Source organism: Amblyomma maculatum, chromosome 10 (genome assembly GCF_055883805.1).
Source record: "Amblyomma maculatum isolate TAMU_Amacu chromosome 10, ASM5588380v1, whole genome shotgun sequence".
Classification (NCBI taxonomy): domain Eukaryota; kingdom Metazoa; phylum Arthropoda; class Arachnida; order Ixodida; family Ixodidae; genus Amblyomma; species Amblyomma maculatum.
The window spans coordinates 171,056,969-171,075,206 of NC_139353.1; the positions used below are offsets into that span (position 1 = coordinate 171,056,969).

At 44.4% G+C, this 18,238-nt stretch overlaps 2 pseudogenes; one reads left to right on the forward strand and one right to left on the reverse strand.

The window, feature by feature from the left end:
* The first annotated feature begins 10,455 nt into the window (after nucleotides 1–10,455).
* LOC146177936 (uncharacterized) lies at nucleotides 10,456–12,747 on the forward strand (annotated as a pseudogene).
* Nucleotides 12,748–14,551: 1,804 nt separating this feature from the next.
* On the reverse strand, nucleotides 14,552–16,598 carry LOC146177937 (uncharacterized; annotated as a pseudogene).
* Nucleotides 16,599–18,238: the final 1,640 nt, after the last annotated feature.

Consider the following 18,238-nt stretch of genomic DNA (forward strand, 5'->3'; position numbering starts at 1 on the left):
TTCCTAGCCTCACGCTTGTTTTTGTGCTCTGCGCGTTGCTCACTTGCCCACTTTTCTCACTGCCGTCCTTTCTAGGGAGTTTGCCTGAAGAAGCCTTCCTTTCTTCGTTTGCAACTCTAGCAAAGTGCCTTTCCTGACGGTTATTCACACTCAACTTAGGATTGCGGAGCCTATCCACTGCTGGGTTGCTGAATTGTCGGCGCGAAGCGTACTCCTCATGAGTTCGGCAGCTTCAGTTGCCGAATTACTGTCGCCTCGGTCCTGTAGCCAATTTCTTTCTTTTTCTGGGAGGCAGTTTTAAAACTGCTCCAAAAGAATTCGTTCGACTACAGCGTCCCTATCACTGTAGGAATCAGTGCTCTTTAGCCACTCGCCCAAATTGACTCTTAAATTGTACAGGAATTCAGGGTAACTCTCGTCCCTGGACTTAGTAGCGTTCCGAAAACGTTGTCTTAACGCCTCGGTGCTAAGCCTATATACTTTCTCAGAAGGCAAGCCTTGACCTTCTCGTAGTTATCCGCGTCCTCCTTGCTTAGCCGCGCGACCACCTCCACTGCCTCGCAGGGCAGAACCGTCAATAATCTCTGAGACCAAGTGTCTCGCTGGAAGGACAGGTTTTCGCAGGTTCGCTCAAAGTTAGCCAGATACAGACCGATATCCCCTGATGTCACATGTGGCTGCATGTGAAATCTGCCTCCTTATTGAGAAGAGGTACAGCTAGCTGGGGACAATTGCCCGACCTCTTGCTCAACTCTACTTTCAATTTCCGGAGCTCAATTTCTTGCTCCAGCCTTTTTGCTTCTCTCTCAATTTCACGCTGACGCCTCTTTTCCTCTTTTTCCCGCTCTTTCTGCTGTCTGAGCTGCTCCTCCTTTTTTTGTCCGATGAGGTTCCATGCTTCACTGAGCTCCTCATCATCGGTTCCCAAATCATTGATTGCCTTTAAAATCAAGGGTTTTCGTGCCAAACCACTTTAATCGATTCCCAATTCCTCACACAATAGCAACAGTTCCGGTTTCTGCAGCTTTTGTAGGTCCATGATCGCTCCGAGTGTCGGCTACTTCCAAAACAACTCTGCAAACTACCAAATCTAAAGGCGTTTCAACACTCTTTACCAGTTCAAAAATCTAACCTGTTCTAGAACCTGGTCCACATCAGAATAAAAGCCAAGCACTCACCCACACATGCGATCGATGTTCCGAGCTGCTCTCTTGTTGGCCGATTGTTGCTCCTGCTTGTTGCTTGAGATGCCACCTCCGATCACCAGATGTTGTGGCTTGTAGATTCTGATCCACCTCCAATCACCAGATGTTGTGGCTTGTAGATTCATATCCCACCGCTGGTCACCAGTTGTCGTGACGCTGGGACTAAGTCAACCTGGCCTTCACTTGGTAGCGTGCAGAGACTCCGGGTTGATGAAGGATTGAATCTTCGAAGTTGGTAAAATATACACAAGCAGGTTTAATGGCACTTTGAGAAAACTTATTTACATGAAAAAAGGGTATATCTGCAAAATGGCAAGCGCTAAGAGTTCATAGCGAGAAGCGTCTGGATGAGCCGTTTGCCCAGGGATCAGAATGTCATTTCGTGCTCTGCAACGTCCTTAAATCCCCCTATGTCCAGCCCCTCTCTGAACATGCTGACCAATCAGTTCCAGGACACATCCCTCAGATATTGGCAACCAATCGATCACATCACTGCACTGATGGTCTGATGCACTGACTGGTCCAGTATGGTTTCGTCGGCCGTGGTCACTTGTTGGCGGGTAGAGCTTGGGAACGGCGAGGAGGTAAATTTCGATTCTTCTGCAAAGATCCGATATGGTGGTTCCGGCAAGTGGATTTCCTTCTCAGAAACCCAAGTGTACGTGCGCGCCACGAATACTGCTCCCAACATTGTCCCTTTCCGGCAATTGCAACTCTTTCCTGCATTTCCGGGAAATCCTCTAATGGTCGTAATCACCATGCTCCTTTCTTCTCCTGTACGTCAGCGGATGTGTCACTCCGATCGTCTCCTTTGGACAATAGGCATTCCTCACTTGACAATAGCGCCTCTCGACGGGAAGGGTGAACAGTTGAACAAAAGCACTTCCGGCTATTTCTCACAGGGTGACGTTTCTTTGTATTTTTCTTGACGTTCCCTTGACAGGGCCAACTTGGCAGTTTCAGGGTCACGACAAAGCAAAGCATGCTCACACAAAAGGATTCATTGGGAACAGGCTCACTTAGAGCCCTTGCACCAACAGCCCATATTATTACCATGCCAACATGCGCACAATAGTGCGCGCAAGCGCGGACCATGCACGGTCACAACAATGTATTATAAAGGCGCTCCTAACAGCGGTTACTTTGAACGCGGCTTTCACTAACAGTGGCAAGTCTTTAGATTTGACGACTGGTTGAGGTAGTGGTTATTTATTGAATAATCAAACGAAAGGAAGGAAAAGAGTGCTGCCGGCCGCGGCAACTCCTGCCTAAAATCTGGAGAAAGCGAGCTGCGACCGGCGGGAAAGCAAATGGATAGGGAGACGATAGCGGGGGGATGTGCAGAGGGGAGCGACAGCAAGAAAGGACCAGGGGAGCTTTGTACATTATTTCCAGTTTGCCTTTCAAGCACTGCAAAATCGTAATAAATGCCCTGATATTTGGCCTGCAGCCTTTTTACTTCTCGTAGAAGAGAGCATTTGTTTTGTCAGTTAAAGGAAACACTATAGATAGCAGTCTAGAGCAGCAATAAATCGAATTGATAGGGACAAAGTGATAGGGACAAAGTATACAAGTAATTGGTCATTCTTGCAACCAGTACTGCACAGACCACGGATTGACGTAGTACAACTGCTTGAAAGGTCCTATAAAAATGGCTGTCGACCTCGGCTCAGGCCCAACAGCCGAAACGTCTCAAGAGATGTGCAACAGGCCGAGCTCAGGCTTTCCGATGTGCATTAGTCGGATGTTGTCATTCTTTTTCAATTCTCGCGATGCCTAATTGTTCTCTTCTGCGTTTATAACGCCCTGCTTTTAAAGGACATAGACTGACGTTGGCTTTTATTGATGTCTTAACAAAAACAGAACTGTCGTTGGCCGGCATTTCATTAAAGTTATATATACCATACCATGGTGAGACCAAAACGGGGATCTTGCAAGGCAGGAAAGGCAAAAGTCCTTGTCCTTTCTTCCTGTCGCTCAACTCTTTTCTTATCCGTCTTCCTTAATATCCCTTTATTTCCGCCGCTCAGTAGAAGTGCTTCTGGTGATTAGATAGCAGATATAGGTGCTGACGAGCATCTTTTTACTTCCGTTTTTGTTTATGTGAATAGAACCACTTACTACTACTGTATTACTATTACAGAGAAGACAAAATATTTACCAGATATATCGGTACCACCGGCTGTATTCACAATCAAAATACGATCATATCAACCACGTGCTGCCGACTTGGAAGCCCTTTCCGAGAACTTTCAACCCGTGATCGCATATCGCTTATAAATAAAGTAATAAAGTATGGTGGTAAAATGTGCGAACTCTTGTTTGTTTTTGTTTTTCACAAAAAGCAGAATAAATTTGGAAATTTGCCTAATTTCGCGGCTAGCTGGCGGTGTAGCTGGCTCTTTCCAGCCAAGGTTTGCTTTAATCTTGGAGCATTGCTGCGGGGGTATTATGATCAGAAATAAACCTGGTAACATGAGTTTCGATGTGTTCAAGTTTTTCTCTGAGATACAAGTGGATAGCGTATGGCGTTCAGATTTGTAATGAAAAGCTGTTCTTTTGCTTTTTTTTCGGGGGGGGGGGGGGATGACTTTATGCAAGTGACGTCGAATGAGTAAAATTTGTCGGGCTAGTTGGTTCATAGTTCAATGCAATAAAAAGCTGCGCTAATCAGACACGGACGAACGAAAGGTAGGACGAACACAAACGCAGACTGACAACTTTATTTCGTGAAGAAAACCAAGGCATATATACGCGATCTCCGCTACTATCTAATCACAAAAAACAGCAAGCGAAAAAGTGACGTGCACTAAAAACACAACATATCAAATTCTGCTGCAGAGATGATAAGCATAACTAGGGCCGGCCCGCTAAGTAAACCAAAAATCTTCCAGTCTGATTATCAGCACAACCATCAAATGGTAATGCACAGTAATGCAAGTCAAAACCCATAGTACATCATACCACCTTCTTCAAGCTGGACAACGAAACATGGTATAAAACCAGGTCACACAAGCAGCTTAAACAAGCCTCGTCAGAAACAAGAAATGCAGTGAAAAAAGGCACCAAGTCAGGCTAAAACCAATTGTCTAACATTAATACCAACCACAGCAACAACACTAACGACAAAACAAATATCGCGAAGCTATGACATCCGACTTTGGCACTTTCTTTGGCACTGCCAAAGAAAGGCAGTGCCAAAGATTGTTCCAACTACCGCACGATCGCGCTTATTTCGCATGTTAGCAAGGTGATGTTAAAATCCTGCAAGGTAGGCTGCAGCAGTATGTGGATCGGGAGCTTCCGGACGTGCAAGCTGGGTTTCGCAAGGGCAGAGGAACTAGAGACCAAATTGCCAACCTTCGCTGGATCATGGAAAAAGCAAGAGAGTTCCAGAAACCCATTTACTTCTGCTTTATTGATTATGCGAAAGCGTTTGACTGCGTTGATCACAGCAGATTGTGGCAAGCTCTCCAAGAGATGGGAGTTCCAATTCACCTCATCTGTCTCCTCAGGAACCTGTATGAAGGGCAAGAGGCCACAGTCAGAACTGGGCATGGTCTTACTGATTGGTTTCCGATTGAGAAAGGGGTGAGGCAAGGCTGCATACAGTCGCCCTGCCTATTTAACCTATATGCAGAGTGCATCATGAGGAAGGCCGGTCTGGACGAGTCTTCAGCTGGAGTGAAGATTGCTGGAAAACGTATCAACAACCTTAGATATGCGGATGATACCACTTTAATGGCAGAAAGTGAAGTGGACCTCAAGAGACTTCTGATGCGCGTACAAGAAGAGAGTGAGAAGTTTGGGCTTAAACTGAACATTAAAAAGACAAAGATCATGGCGTCTTGCCCTATCAAGTCCTGGAGCATCAATGGACAAGAAGTGGAAGCTGTGACAGATTTTCTGTTCTTGGGCGCCAAGATTACCTCGGAAGGAGACTGCAGCCATGAAATTAGGAGACGCCTGCTTTTGATAAAGAGAGCAATGGTTAGCCTTGACCGCCTAGTAAAGAGCAGAGACATTAGTCTGCCAACCAAGATCCGTATAACTCGTGCTATGGTCTTTCCAGTTGTGATGTATGGATGCGAGAGTTGGACTGTGAAAAAGGCTGACCGCCGAAGAATTGACGCGTTTGAATTGTGGTGCTGGCGAAGACTCTTGAGAGTTCCTTGGACTGCCAGAAGATCAAATCAGTCGATATTGTCGACCATAAACCCTGACTGCTCATTGGAGGGTCAAATTGTAAAGTTAAAGCTCAGCTACTTTGGTCATCTGATGAGAAGAGAGGAGTCGCTGGAGAAAGATTTGATGTTGGGAAAAGTTGAGGGTCGCCGGAGAAGGGGTAGGCAGCGAACGCGATGGTTAGATGGCATCCTCGAGGCATTGCAGATGAAGCTATGTGATGTTAAGAAGATAGTGAGAGACCGGAAAGCGTGGCGTGACATGGTCCATAGGGTCACGAAGAGTCGGACACGACTGAACGCCTGAACTCAACTGATGACATCCGACCAACACGCGGCCCACAACGCAGACACATGAAAAGGCAAAAGCAGAACCTATACATGACCGTCTAAAAACTTAATTTCTTTTTCCGACAACGAAATAGAGGGCTTGCTGACGCAAACGCTTGTGGTGCTGATGAAGAAGGTCTCAATTACTAGGCGCTCCCATCTGTCTTTCGACCTGGCCAGAAACTTCGTCCTCTCAAAGTAAGGCACGCATTCCCGTTTGTTTTCTTTCTTGCAGTCAGCAGTGCTCGGCCAAAACCCCTCTTTCATTTTTCTCTACATTCAACTTGTGCTCTTTTGCTCTTTCATTAAAGCATCTGCCGGTTTGGCCTATGTAAACTTTTCCACAACTTAGGGGAATGCGGTAAACTACTCCAGAAGCACATTCTGTGAATTTCCTTCGATGTTTGATAATGCAGGGAGGCTTCCTATTCACTTTCATCATCGCACACACCTTCGAGAGTTTGCAAGGTGCGGAGAAAACGATGTTGACGCCGCCTTTCTTCGCAATTCTCTTTACGTTGTGCGAAAATTTATGAAAATACGGGATTACGTGGATCTTCACTGACTGCTCTTCTTCATTAGTTTTGCTGCCAGACTTCATTTTCTGTAGCAGTTTCTCGCACACGCTCGAAATGATATGCGGAGGATATCCAGCAGCTCGCAAACGCTGAAGCTGATGCTGAAAACTTTCTTCAGCCATATGGACGCATGACTTTTCCAGGGCCGACGTGATGCACAACGAAATGATGCCTCTCTTGACCAGCTTTGAATGGGCACTGCTATATGGAAGCAGCGCTTTTCTCGACCTGGGTCTGAAGGACCAACATAAACATTGTTCCCCTATGTGCAAAACTAAGTCCAGGTACTGCAGTTGTCCTTCTAAAGGAAACTCGCTGGTGAACCGGAGCCCGCCGGAAACACTTGAAAAAGTAGACAGGACCATCGCAGCCGTATCGTGGATGTTGCCGATCGCAGGAGCACTCAGGAAAACCAGATAATCGTCAACATATCGGCACACACAAATCACACCCAAATCTTGCAACTTCCCTTGTAAGCGCCTGTCAAAGGAAGCCAGAAATATATCGCTTAGAGCGGGAGCTATGCTTGAACCTATGCAAATTCCAGCTTTTTGAATGTGGTACTGTCCGTTGTGGTGGATGGCTGAAGACTTGAGATAAAAATCTAAATGTTCAAGGAAATTGCCTGTGTGGAGACCAACCGCATTCTGAAACCGCAGTTCCCCATGAAGCTCAACGCTTTCTCTGATGGCAGCGAACAGACCGCCGTGTGGAATCGAATAAAACATGTCTTCAATATCCACCGAAAAGGCTGTGGTCTGAACTGGAAGCCCGCTCTTGATTTGTTCAATGACTTCCTTATGGTCCTGTCTACTTTTTCAAGTGTTTCCGGCGGGCTCCGGTTCACCAGCGAGTTTCCTTTAGAAGGTCAACTGCAGTTCCTGGACTTAGTTTTGCACATAGGGGAACAATGTTTATGTTGGTCCTTCAGACCCAGGTCGAGAAAAGCGCTGCTTCCATATAGCAGTGCCCATTCAAAGCTGGTCAAGAGAGGCATCATTTCGTTGTGCATCACGTCGGCCCTGGAAAAGTCATGCGCCCATATGGCTGAAGAAAGTTTTCAGCATCAGCTTCAGCGTTTGCGAGCTGCTGGATATCCTCCGCATATCATTTCGAGCGTGTGCGAGAAACTGCTACAGAAAATGAAGTCTGGCAGCAAAAGTAATGAAGAAGAGCAGTCAGTGAAGATCCACGTAATCCCGTATTTTCATAAATTTTCGCACAACGTAAAGAGAATTGCGAAGAAAGGCGGCGTCAACATCGTTTTCTCCGCACCTTGCAAACTCTCGAAGGTGTGTGCGATGATGAAAGTGAATAGGAAGCCTCCCAGCATTATCAAACATCAAAGGAAATTCACAGAATGTGCTTCTGGAGTAGTTTACCGCATTCCCCTAAGTTGTGGAAAAGTTTACATAGGCCAAACCGGCAGATGCTTTAATGAAAGAGCAAAAGAGCACAAGTTGAATGTAGAGAAAAATGAAAGAGGGTTTTTGGCCGAGCACTGTGCTGACTGCAAGAAAGAAAACAAACGGGAATGCATGCCTTACTTTGAGAGGAGGAAGTTTCTGGCCAGGTCGAAAGACAAATGGGAGCGCCTAGTAATTGAGACCTTCTTCATCAGCACCACAAGCGTTTGCGGCAGCAAGCCCTCTATTTCGTTGTCGGAAAAAGAAATTAAGTTTTTAGACGGTCATGTATAGGTTCTGCTTTTGCCTTTTCATGTGTCTGCGTTGTGGGCCGCGTGTTGGTCGGATGTCATAGCTTCGCGATATTTGTTTTGTTGTTAGTGTTGTTGTTGTGGTTGGTATTAATGTTAGGCAATTGGTTTTAGCCTGACTTGGTGCCTTTTTTCACTGCATTTCTTGTTTCTGACGAGGCTTGTTTAAGCTGCTTGTGTGACCTGGTTTTATACCATGTTCCGTTGTCCAGCCTGAAGAAGGTGGTATGATGTACTATGGGTTTTGACTTGCATCACTGTGCATTACCATTTGATGGTTGTGCTGATAATCAATTAGACTGGAAGATTTTTGGTTTACTTAGCGGGCCGGCCCTAGTTATGTTTATCATCTCTGCAGCAGAATTTGATATGTTGTGTTTTTAGTGCACGTCACTTTTTCGCTTGCTGTTTTTTGTGATTAAATAGTAGCGGAGATCGCGTATATATGCCTTGGTTTTCTTCACGAAATAAAGTTGTCAGTCTGCGTTTGTGTGCGTCCTACCTTTCCTTCGTCCGTGTCTGATTAGCGCAGCTTTTTATTGCGTCGAATGAGGCTAAGAATTTGAGGATGCGTATTAGATGTTGAATATATCTACTTTCATGTCATGTTTAGTGAAAACTCGACCCCAAGATATTTATGGTGCTAAACCCCTCAAGACGTCGGCAGACGTGCAGAGGTGATTAGCACATATTGACATTTACCATTCATCGGCAGGCCCCCCTAAACGAAACATAGGTTGCTGAGTACACTGTTAACATGTATAGCGATCATTTTGAACAGCATCATAAATGACGGAGTCGTGCAATTTAACCTAAATTTGTACTCAAAGACTACCACATCATTTTTATAGATAAAAAAAACAAATACCGAGACCAAAACAGACCCCTAGGAAGTCTGGACTCCTGAAAGAACAGGAGGGTTTAACTTTTTTGAAGAAAGCATGCTGCGCTCAGAGACGAATGATTTCTGAACTGAGCAAATATATTCACTATGGTATCCAAACTATTTATTTCTGAAGCATTTAATGCATACTTTACATTGTTACGAAAGGAAGTGACGCGCACACGCACATTTCTGTAACCTGCGGTCAAAGGTACCAGTAGAAATTTTCCATAACAGTCACTCATGAAATGACTTGTCGCGAAGGCGAAATCATCAAGAAAACAAACAAAAGAGAAGAAGACAACGCACCAACTTAATCAGAAAAATCAACCAACGCCGAGTAAACAAATGTCAATAACCAAAGTGGCTATGATGATTGCATGGCAAAAGTGATGGTGCACTAAACGGGAAATTAAAAAAGGAGTGATATATATCTGAGGCAATAATTGACAAGGCACAACGCTGACAGGATGAGGGAACAAAATAAATTGAAAATTTCAAAGGGATCGTTGATGGTGGCATGTACAGCATTGGGCTTAAGTCAGGTGGAATATATATCGATCAAGAGATTGACGAAATTTTTTCTTTCTAAAGGGATACGATAGCGTGCTACAATTCAGTTTGCGTATTGATTAGAGGTTATGGCTGCATCAAGTATTTCGCGAATAAGCTGGTTTTCTATTTGCCGTTATAGTTGTGTTTATAAAGTTTGGAGGGCGGCAGCTGCAGTGTATACTTTCAGGACAGTGAATGGTAAGTCACCAAATATTTATTCTTTCGTTGTGAATATGCTTCTGCAGTCTTTTGCTGACACAAGTGGCCTGTATCCCCGACGAATTCTTTGCGGCAAAGAAAAGGATTTAAAATATACGACTCCCAATGGCGCATATGAAACAAGGGGTGATCGATACGCCTTACTGTACATTCATGCATTCGTTAGGCTGGTTTGTCCATGCGTCGATAAAATCTAAATAGACGGTGACGAGCACAAAATACTCTAACTCTGGTCTCTGTACAGTCATTATCAGAATGTGGACGTGATGAACGTCGGAACTAAAGGCTTGTTTTTTGCTTGATCTCTTGCATTCGGCGAAGTTCGATTTCATTTAACAATTTCTTGGCTTCTTAATGACTGGGAAATGATATCTGGTCCAGCAACATATGCAGCAGATACATGATAATTTAAGTAATATCAAGGCATGAGGAACTATAGCGAGGCAACGGACTACCTTACAACCGGTGATCACATGAACCCATTTGTTTTTCCGTCAGGTGTTATAATCTATTGTTGGGAGAAACAATGTTCTGTTTTTGACATATTTTCACTCTGATAATTCCGTCTTTTTCGGTTGTATGAATGTCAGTGTAGCCAAAAAATATTCGCAGCTTTCACCTCCTATAGGGGGCGGCACTGGGTATTCAATATGGCTGTAGTTGAGGGGATACCGGCTGCCGGATAGTGTACCCGGCGAACGTGTCGCTTTGTTTTGCAGCCACCGCGGCGTTCTTAAAGGTTGCCATGTCTTTATTTAAAACACCAATGACACTAGGATGCATTATGTCCCACATCGGATGTGCAGAAACGCGTGTTCGATGTCTTGTTGAACGAGAAGTTTTAAACACAGGGCATATTATTTGCGCCGGTGTGAAGGAATGTACAGCGTCGTCGTATACCGTGCAAGGATTATGCCTGCAAACATCACACGTACGGCAAAGTCCGCACGAGCTGTGATTCGAGTATGGAAGCGACGAATCTCTAAAGGTGGGTGCATGCGCTATTTACTAGCTGAATTTGTTGACCTTGTTTGCTATGTCGCGCCGTTGTTAACCAACGAGGGAATTCCCGTTGACTTGCCTCAACAAAGTAGGCCATTCTTCGCGTCTGCTGTTCAGGTGTAGAAATATCTTTTGGTCAGTGAGCCCAAATACGCCGTGCAAAAGAAGTGCGCCTGAGGTTATGCAAGGTGTGGGAGCAGGCTAAGCTACGCCAACCTGAACGGCATCCGAAATCTCCCTTCGTGTTGCAAACAAAAACAGGCGCCGTTTATATGCGCTTGTAAAGAAATGCATTTGCTTGCATGTGATCACTAAAGCGGGATTTGTCGTAAAGCACACGTCGAAAGTTCACTCATGCACGCATTCCAGAAAGCAGATTTTAATGCAGTGCGAGCATTGTTTTGTCTGCTCATCGTTTGATGAACCGTATCTGCAAAACGCCCCTTGGCGCAAGTGTTGCATCAATTCCTAATTCGTCGTTTTAATATTGGGTCGCGGGCGTGCCGTCACTTTTGAATACTTTAATAGCGCGTACTGTGGAGATTAGCTATGCTGTTTACTCCGAATATGAAATATATGAATGTTGCTGGAAACATACTGGAGAGTAATGAATCATAACATGAAAATGCTTTTCCTGAAATCCATTGAGTGAAATTTTTGGTGTTCCTTACAGGGCCACTGCTCGTGCAAAGCAGGGAATTCTGCCTGTTGCAAGCACATGATTGCACTGTTGCTTTTTACACACAGGTAAGGATGCGTAGCGATGATTCCCGAGCAGAATGGGATCTTTTCACATAAATTTGCCTGTGTTGTTAATTTCCAACATTTTTGCCACAGTTTGGTGGGCTGTATCCTGTCTATGTGTGAATGTAGCAGTTCTCTTTTCTAACAAAATTACAGAGTTGCTGTTGCAAATGCTTTATTACTATGCAATACCATCTATTCACTGCTGCAGAACTGGCATCCAGAACTTGGACGTACATCTACAGACGTGAAGCAAGCATGGGGGAAGCTGAAAGTAAAGAACATTTATCAGCCAAGAAAAGTTAAGGACTTGTGTCATGTGGTCTCAGAAGCAAGGATCCGGTTGGGGCCTCAAAAACTTGCTGACATCCGACAGCGGCTTATTGCTGCTGCTCCACGAAGCGCCCTAGCAAGGCATGTTGAGGGCCGCTGCCTTCAGAGTCGCAATGTTGAAGAAAGTGCTGCGGACATATGTGACACAAACACACGATGTGAGCCCAGTTTATTACTGCAACACATCCTTGCCAACCAACATGCCCAGAAGTTTGAGGAACTTCAGTTTCACGAAATTGCATTTCAGGATTGGAACAAATGTACAATTTATAGAGCACTAAAGACAGACCTGTGTCCTAGTCTGTCAAAATTTTATTCCTACATGGTTGCTGTGAGTTAAGCACAGGCAATAAACATTTGTGACCAGACAGCTGGCCAGAACAGCACACAATGGCAAAGGGAACGAATGCTCCGGATAACTGGAAGCAAGGCACATACATTTTATAGGTTTGTGCCATCGCCAGATCAGAGCTGGGAAGCCAAGGTCAGAAAAATGCTGACGCAGAACTTTGCAGGCAGCGATGCCACGAGATATGGGAAGGCTTGTGAAAAGCCAGCTATGGAGGAGTAGATGTTGAGCACAGGCAATGCAGTGACATCAATGGGCCTTGTTGTGAACCCTCTAGTTCCATGGCTCGGCTTCAGCCCAGACAGGACTGTATTTAAAAATCGAAAGCCAGCTATCTTGCTAGAGGTAAAAAGTCCTACTCTAGGCAAAACAGAAAAAAATTCTGACCTTGTGAGGAAAAAGAAAGTGCCGTATATTTTACCTGAAGGTGAAAATTATGCCTTGAAGCCCACACATTGCTATTACACACAAGTCCAATTGGGACTATTTCTCCTGCATTTGGAAGAAGCCCACCTTGTCGTCTACAGCAAGGTGGAGTCCTTAGTAATAACTGTAAGGAAATGTATGCAGTTTATTGATGCATTAATTCCAAGACTGCAGTACGTGTATTTTAAACATTATTTGCCACAGCTCGTACAAATGCATTGAAACATAAACACTGTAATCACTGTGTGGAAATATGTGCTGTTATCACTATATCACACTTCATCTTTAACAGAAAGACCATCAAACACATGCAACCATGCAGAAATTCACACCCATCAACCTGAGACAAAGAGGCACCTTTATACATTTTGTTTATTTGTCATATCATCGGACCAACTTGGTCCAAGCAGGACCAAGTTGCCCAGTGCCTCAACACTTGTAGGTGGGCTGGCCCAAAAGATTGACGGCGCCCAGTATTGAACGTTGCAGGCTAACTGATTACCCATGTCATTTCCGACAATACCTTATGGCCAGGAATTTACCTAAGAGTGATGGGTTATGAATGGAGAGCCGACAATGCTTTTTCGAGATCCCCTCTTAAGTCTAGGGTTAACATACTATTTCGATTAGAACGGAGGGCAGCCTGTGAATCGCTGTAGAAATCATAAATGAGAGTTTGAGGTAATTGAGGGAACGACTGGAGTTTGATGGTTATGGTACTGCAAGAATGGATGTAGTATCACACTCGCTACCCCCACCAAAGCTGAGGAAGACAGCTAGACATCAGGAATGCAGTCAAAACGGTACTATGACATCCACTTTGCATGCCAATGGACAGGCTCATGTGACTCGGCATTCAAAATATGTTTGAAGAACTTAAAGAGGAGTACAGAATGAACCAAATAACGAGGTTGCCTATGTCAAAACCTTCAAAGGCTCAAGATCACCATATCCTATCGAGCAGTTGGCAAGAAATAACGACCTGTAAGCACCAGCGTATCAAAAAAGGTCCACCCAGTCCTGTGTAAAGGAGTGATAGAAAAAGAAAATGTATATCCAGTTGCTAGGATACAGTACACTAGATGCTGAATTAAATAGCCACAATAAGGATGGCAATGCCCTAAGGCTCTTTCATTAAAAGCGAAGCAATTGGTGTACGGAACGCAATGGAAGTGGGAGAAATAGCCATAGATAGCCCTTGTCATCCATTGCAGCGAAACACAACAGTAATGTCTGTCTCTTAAACAGCAGTGCGGATCTCTTCGGAGGGTGAGTAAGGAAACCCTGCTGGAACACACCAAAGAGTGCACTGGTCCACCGGACCTCTGGGCGTGCAAACACTTCCTGTAATGAGGCAGCTGACTGTATGCAGCCATCATACTCTCCCGTGAACTCGTCGAGCCCACTAATACGCTATGGGGATACCACAGACTATTATAGGGTCAACAGAAGTTTTTCCATACCTAGTAAGAATATAAATAAGGAAGAACACATAATCAGCAAAGTATGAATTCTCACTCTGCCAAATCCAGTAGCTTGAACAAAAAGCATCACACAATGTATAATCTGGCCTACTCCTTAGGCGGGAAACCAAGCACAATGTTACACATGACGTGACTTTGCCAAAGAAACTACTTTTGAAGAAACACTTGACACAACTAGGAATGTTGAGAGGGCACCCTGCAAAGCAGGGACTGTCCAGACGCACCTGACGGGAAGGGGAAAAGCAGCTGTTTAGGCCATTGGGCTCACGAACCGAGATATAAATTTTTTCATTACAAATAAATGTTTTTCCCGCCTCTTACATGTGTGAGATAAGAAAGGGCATGAAGAATAAATATTGAAAACTATTGAAAACTATCATAAAAACTTAAACTCTGCCTTTAAGGATATGACACAATATTTTTAAATGCTCCAGTGTAAGTCTCTGTTTGCAAATTCTTGTTCGCTTATATGCATTTTATATGCGCTATATGCATTGCGGTGTCTCTCATAGCCTGAGTTGCTTTGGAACGTTAAACTCCACAAACCAAATAGCTGGAACTGTTGACCTGTTACTCACACATACCACTGCCGTGAAACTCGTGTGAATCACAAAACTTGCCTTCTAAAATCTTTTGTCTGCAAGCACTGGTGCTGATAAATTAACAATGCCAGCAATTATAATCATCGCCTCATCAATAACAGCTAGCATTTCCCAAGGTAATGGGCCCTTTAATATTCTGAACAGCTTCAACCGCTGAATTGCCCGCTCAACATGCACACGTGCTCGTGCAACTTGCAACGTTTTGGCTGCATCCTCTGGTGAAAACTGGGTCTGCTTCCGCAGAAATGGGGGTTGAATAACACCAATCCCCATGGTAGTGCATGTGCTCTCGATGTTAAATCCCTTGTCCACCATCACATCATCCTTAAAAGGCTCTAGTCTTCCTAATACATCTGAATCTTCCACGCATGCTTTATCAGAGGCACGACCTCCAAAGCAATCACTCAGAAATGTAATTAGTGCACCTGGCGATACACCAACTAAAGCTTTTACAGTGTGAGTACCTTTGTAGTGGGAGTATGTGAGAATGCGGCAAGATGCACAGTGGGATTTTTCCACCTCAACTTCTGTGCAGTCAAGCACTATCCTCACATCACTGTATGCTACAAATCATCGAGGCTGATTCTGCTGCACTTCTGCCTTGCTTGGCCATGGAATGGCTGCTTCAAGGATAGCTGCCAAGGGGCGAATTGTGCCATAAAAATACCTGTGTACAGTTGCCTCAGACACTGCAAATAATGTGGGTAAGCACCTAAATGACAGAAAAGTCTTCAGACGCACAAGCACCATCGTCACTCTTTCCAGTATGCTCCTTTCCGCTTTAAGCTCGTCAACCTCAGCCACACAATCAGCGATAGAGTTCAACAGCTTCAAATCCTCCACACCTGTGAAGGCTTTCACACAAGTGTCAGTTTGGAACAAGTCAATAAGCGTTCTGCACGTGCTGGAGGCTGTTTCTGAGTTGACCTGAACAGCCTTATGAAGTGATGTCTGGTCGGACTGCAGGAGAGCCTCGATATTGTTATTCTAATCGTCAAATTCCGCCCTGTGCGCACCAAGGAGAAGAGCTGCAGCAGCCCAGCTTCTGCTTGTCTCCTCTGTTGCCTCGTTGCCATCGTTTCTGTGTTCTGAGTCTTCCTGATAACAGACAGACAACGGGTAAATTAACTGCAGTGAAAGAGGCAATAGAAACTGCGTTTTTTCGCATTGAATGCAATACAAAAAATGACTGGAAAAGTTTCTGAGTCAATTATCTGGAAACGTGACAATTTCTCATGCAGAAGAGAATTAACTCTTAAAAATGCAGTTGGTCGTTAATCACAATTTGACTCTTGGCACTGAACAGGTTTACTTTATGTAACCACATATAAATTATACTATATCATGCTTTCAAAACTTAACTACATGAAGCCCATTTAAAAATTAGACAATAGGCTTGCACTTACTGAATCGTTCTGTAGTGATGAGCAAGGAATAGCTGCAGAGGCATCCCATGGATTGGCAGTGTGAAATCCTGAATAGTGCATAAAGAGGAAATGTTGCATTCATTAAACGTAGTATCTACACCCGCAAATAACACTGGCTTTAAAGTTTGTTCGGTTAACATTTTGTACAAAAATAAGGGGCTGAGAAAAAAATGTTTCTCACTTCCCGAAAAATGAAAATGTACAAAACATGGACACTTTTGGCAACAACATTTAACAAGATATTCCATGCGCTTAATGTGTAACAAGCATGATAGCACATGAGTGTTGAAACAACAGTTAAGATTTCACTTCATAACAATTTCTGATAATATGTAACCTGCAAGATGTAGGAAAAAACGACCCACTTGCTACTCTTGCTGATGCTCGCCTGGATCTTTCAGCTGATGCTTGGTCTCTTGCTGGATCCTTGTTATCGAGGCTCCGCACAGGTAGACACTGAGACGGTACTGCTGTCTTCTTTAGTAGCCTTCGGGCTGGCCTCCAAATTTCTGGATCTTGACAATGGGAGGTCATATTTCAGTAACATTTCTACGTTGGCATTTCATAGCGCACATTTTTTTTTACAACCTTTGGAGACAAATAAATGTGGTTAATACAAATATCAGTAAAAGCTGGTAAAGAAAAAGGAAATATTTTCTCAACACTAAATCTGACTAACAAAATCATAACTCAGCTGCAACGTGTCTGTGGGTTAGGCATTTTAGCCCTTTTATAACAGAACTTTTACTACAAAGCTGTGATTGAATGCTACGAGATCTAAGCTGTCCAAAAATGATGCAATGACCACATGAATGCTACCATCACAGGATGCCTTTTGGGGTCAGCAAACACTATGATACTGCTATGCAAGCCAAAATTTGTGCCCTTAATTTTATGCTACATTAAATAATCATAGCCTTGAAAATTTCATTCATTATTAACAGTTTCTAGTCGTTGTGCTTGCAAAATAATAATTGCAACCCGAGATACAATGTGAATAGCTAAAAACATAAAATTAGCCTAATCAGTCGCACAGCCGTTGCCGATATCTAGTAATATTGCGTCTGTCAATCCCAAAGCACAATCGGCGAAAGCAGCACTGCGCGTATTTTGCTCGAAAATAGAAGCTAAGTCCGCAGATGCCCCCGAAAGCATCGCAGTAATACGGCACCCGGAACTTTTGATTTGATCTGTTTAATCCTTCTACAGTTAAGTACTGCTTCTCCCAGCTCCGAGATTAGAGCGTCGAGCGCAACTTGGCGGATTTCATCCCAGTCACGGTGGCCGCATTTTAATACAGGCGAAAGTAGTAGTCGATATATTTAGGCGCATGTTAAAACATTTCGGTGCAGTGAGAACTTATCTGGAGTGTCTACCAAGGCCTGATTGTGCCCTACATGGTTTTCGAACAGATTTTTTTAAAACCTGGTAATGAAAATGATTTCGACGCGCGAGTACTAACCGAGACTATGTTGCAACGCGTCCCAGCCTCACTTGTAAAACAGTACAAAACATGCACTTACCAGTTGTACCCCAGAAGAAATCCTCGGGCACAAAGTGTGCGCTGCATACCTTCATCGCTTTTGTGACAGGCTTTCCGATGCGAAGTTTCACTGTCCATTCCTTTCTCGTGCGATCTTCGCAAGGAAAAGAATGGAGGCTTACCTCGCCTTTGACTGCACGGTGTGTGCACTGCGGCACACAGCACATTTTGTGGCTCTTATACTTTTTGCTCATAATGAACAAAATGGAAGTCAAAAGAATACTTGGGACACAAAACACCTGTCCGAGATGAGAACCACCGCAAAAAGCGATCACGACAAACCAAAGCAAGAAAGACTCAACGATGTCGCTTGAAGCAAGCAGGGCCGGCAGACTGGGACGCGAGCGGACTACGGGGTATCCCCTCATGGAGGGTTACGACGGCTTCCGCATAGCGTCGCCACCGTCTGTGAAAGTTGCGAATAAACGGCAAGTTAAGAGAGAGGCATTATGCCTTTCTGCCCTCTAAGTTGGGTTCCCTCTTCCGCACATAACATCTTGGTGAATTTTTTTATAGCTGTGAAGTTCGCTGAACTTTTAGGTGCGGTATTTTGTCTCCCGCACAGAGTGGTTGGGGCGAGGTAGCAATCAGTGTGCACCTGTCCCCGGTCACGGGGTGCGGTATTTGGTCTCCCGCACAGAGTGGTTGGCGCGAGGT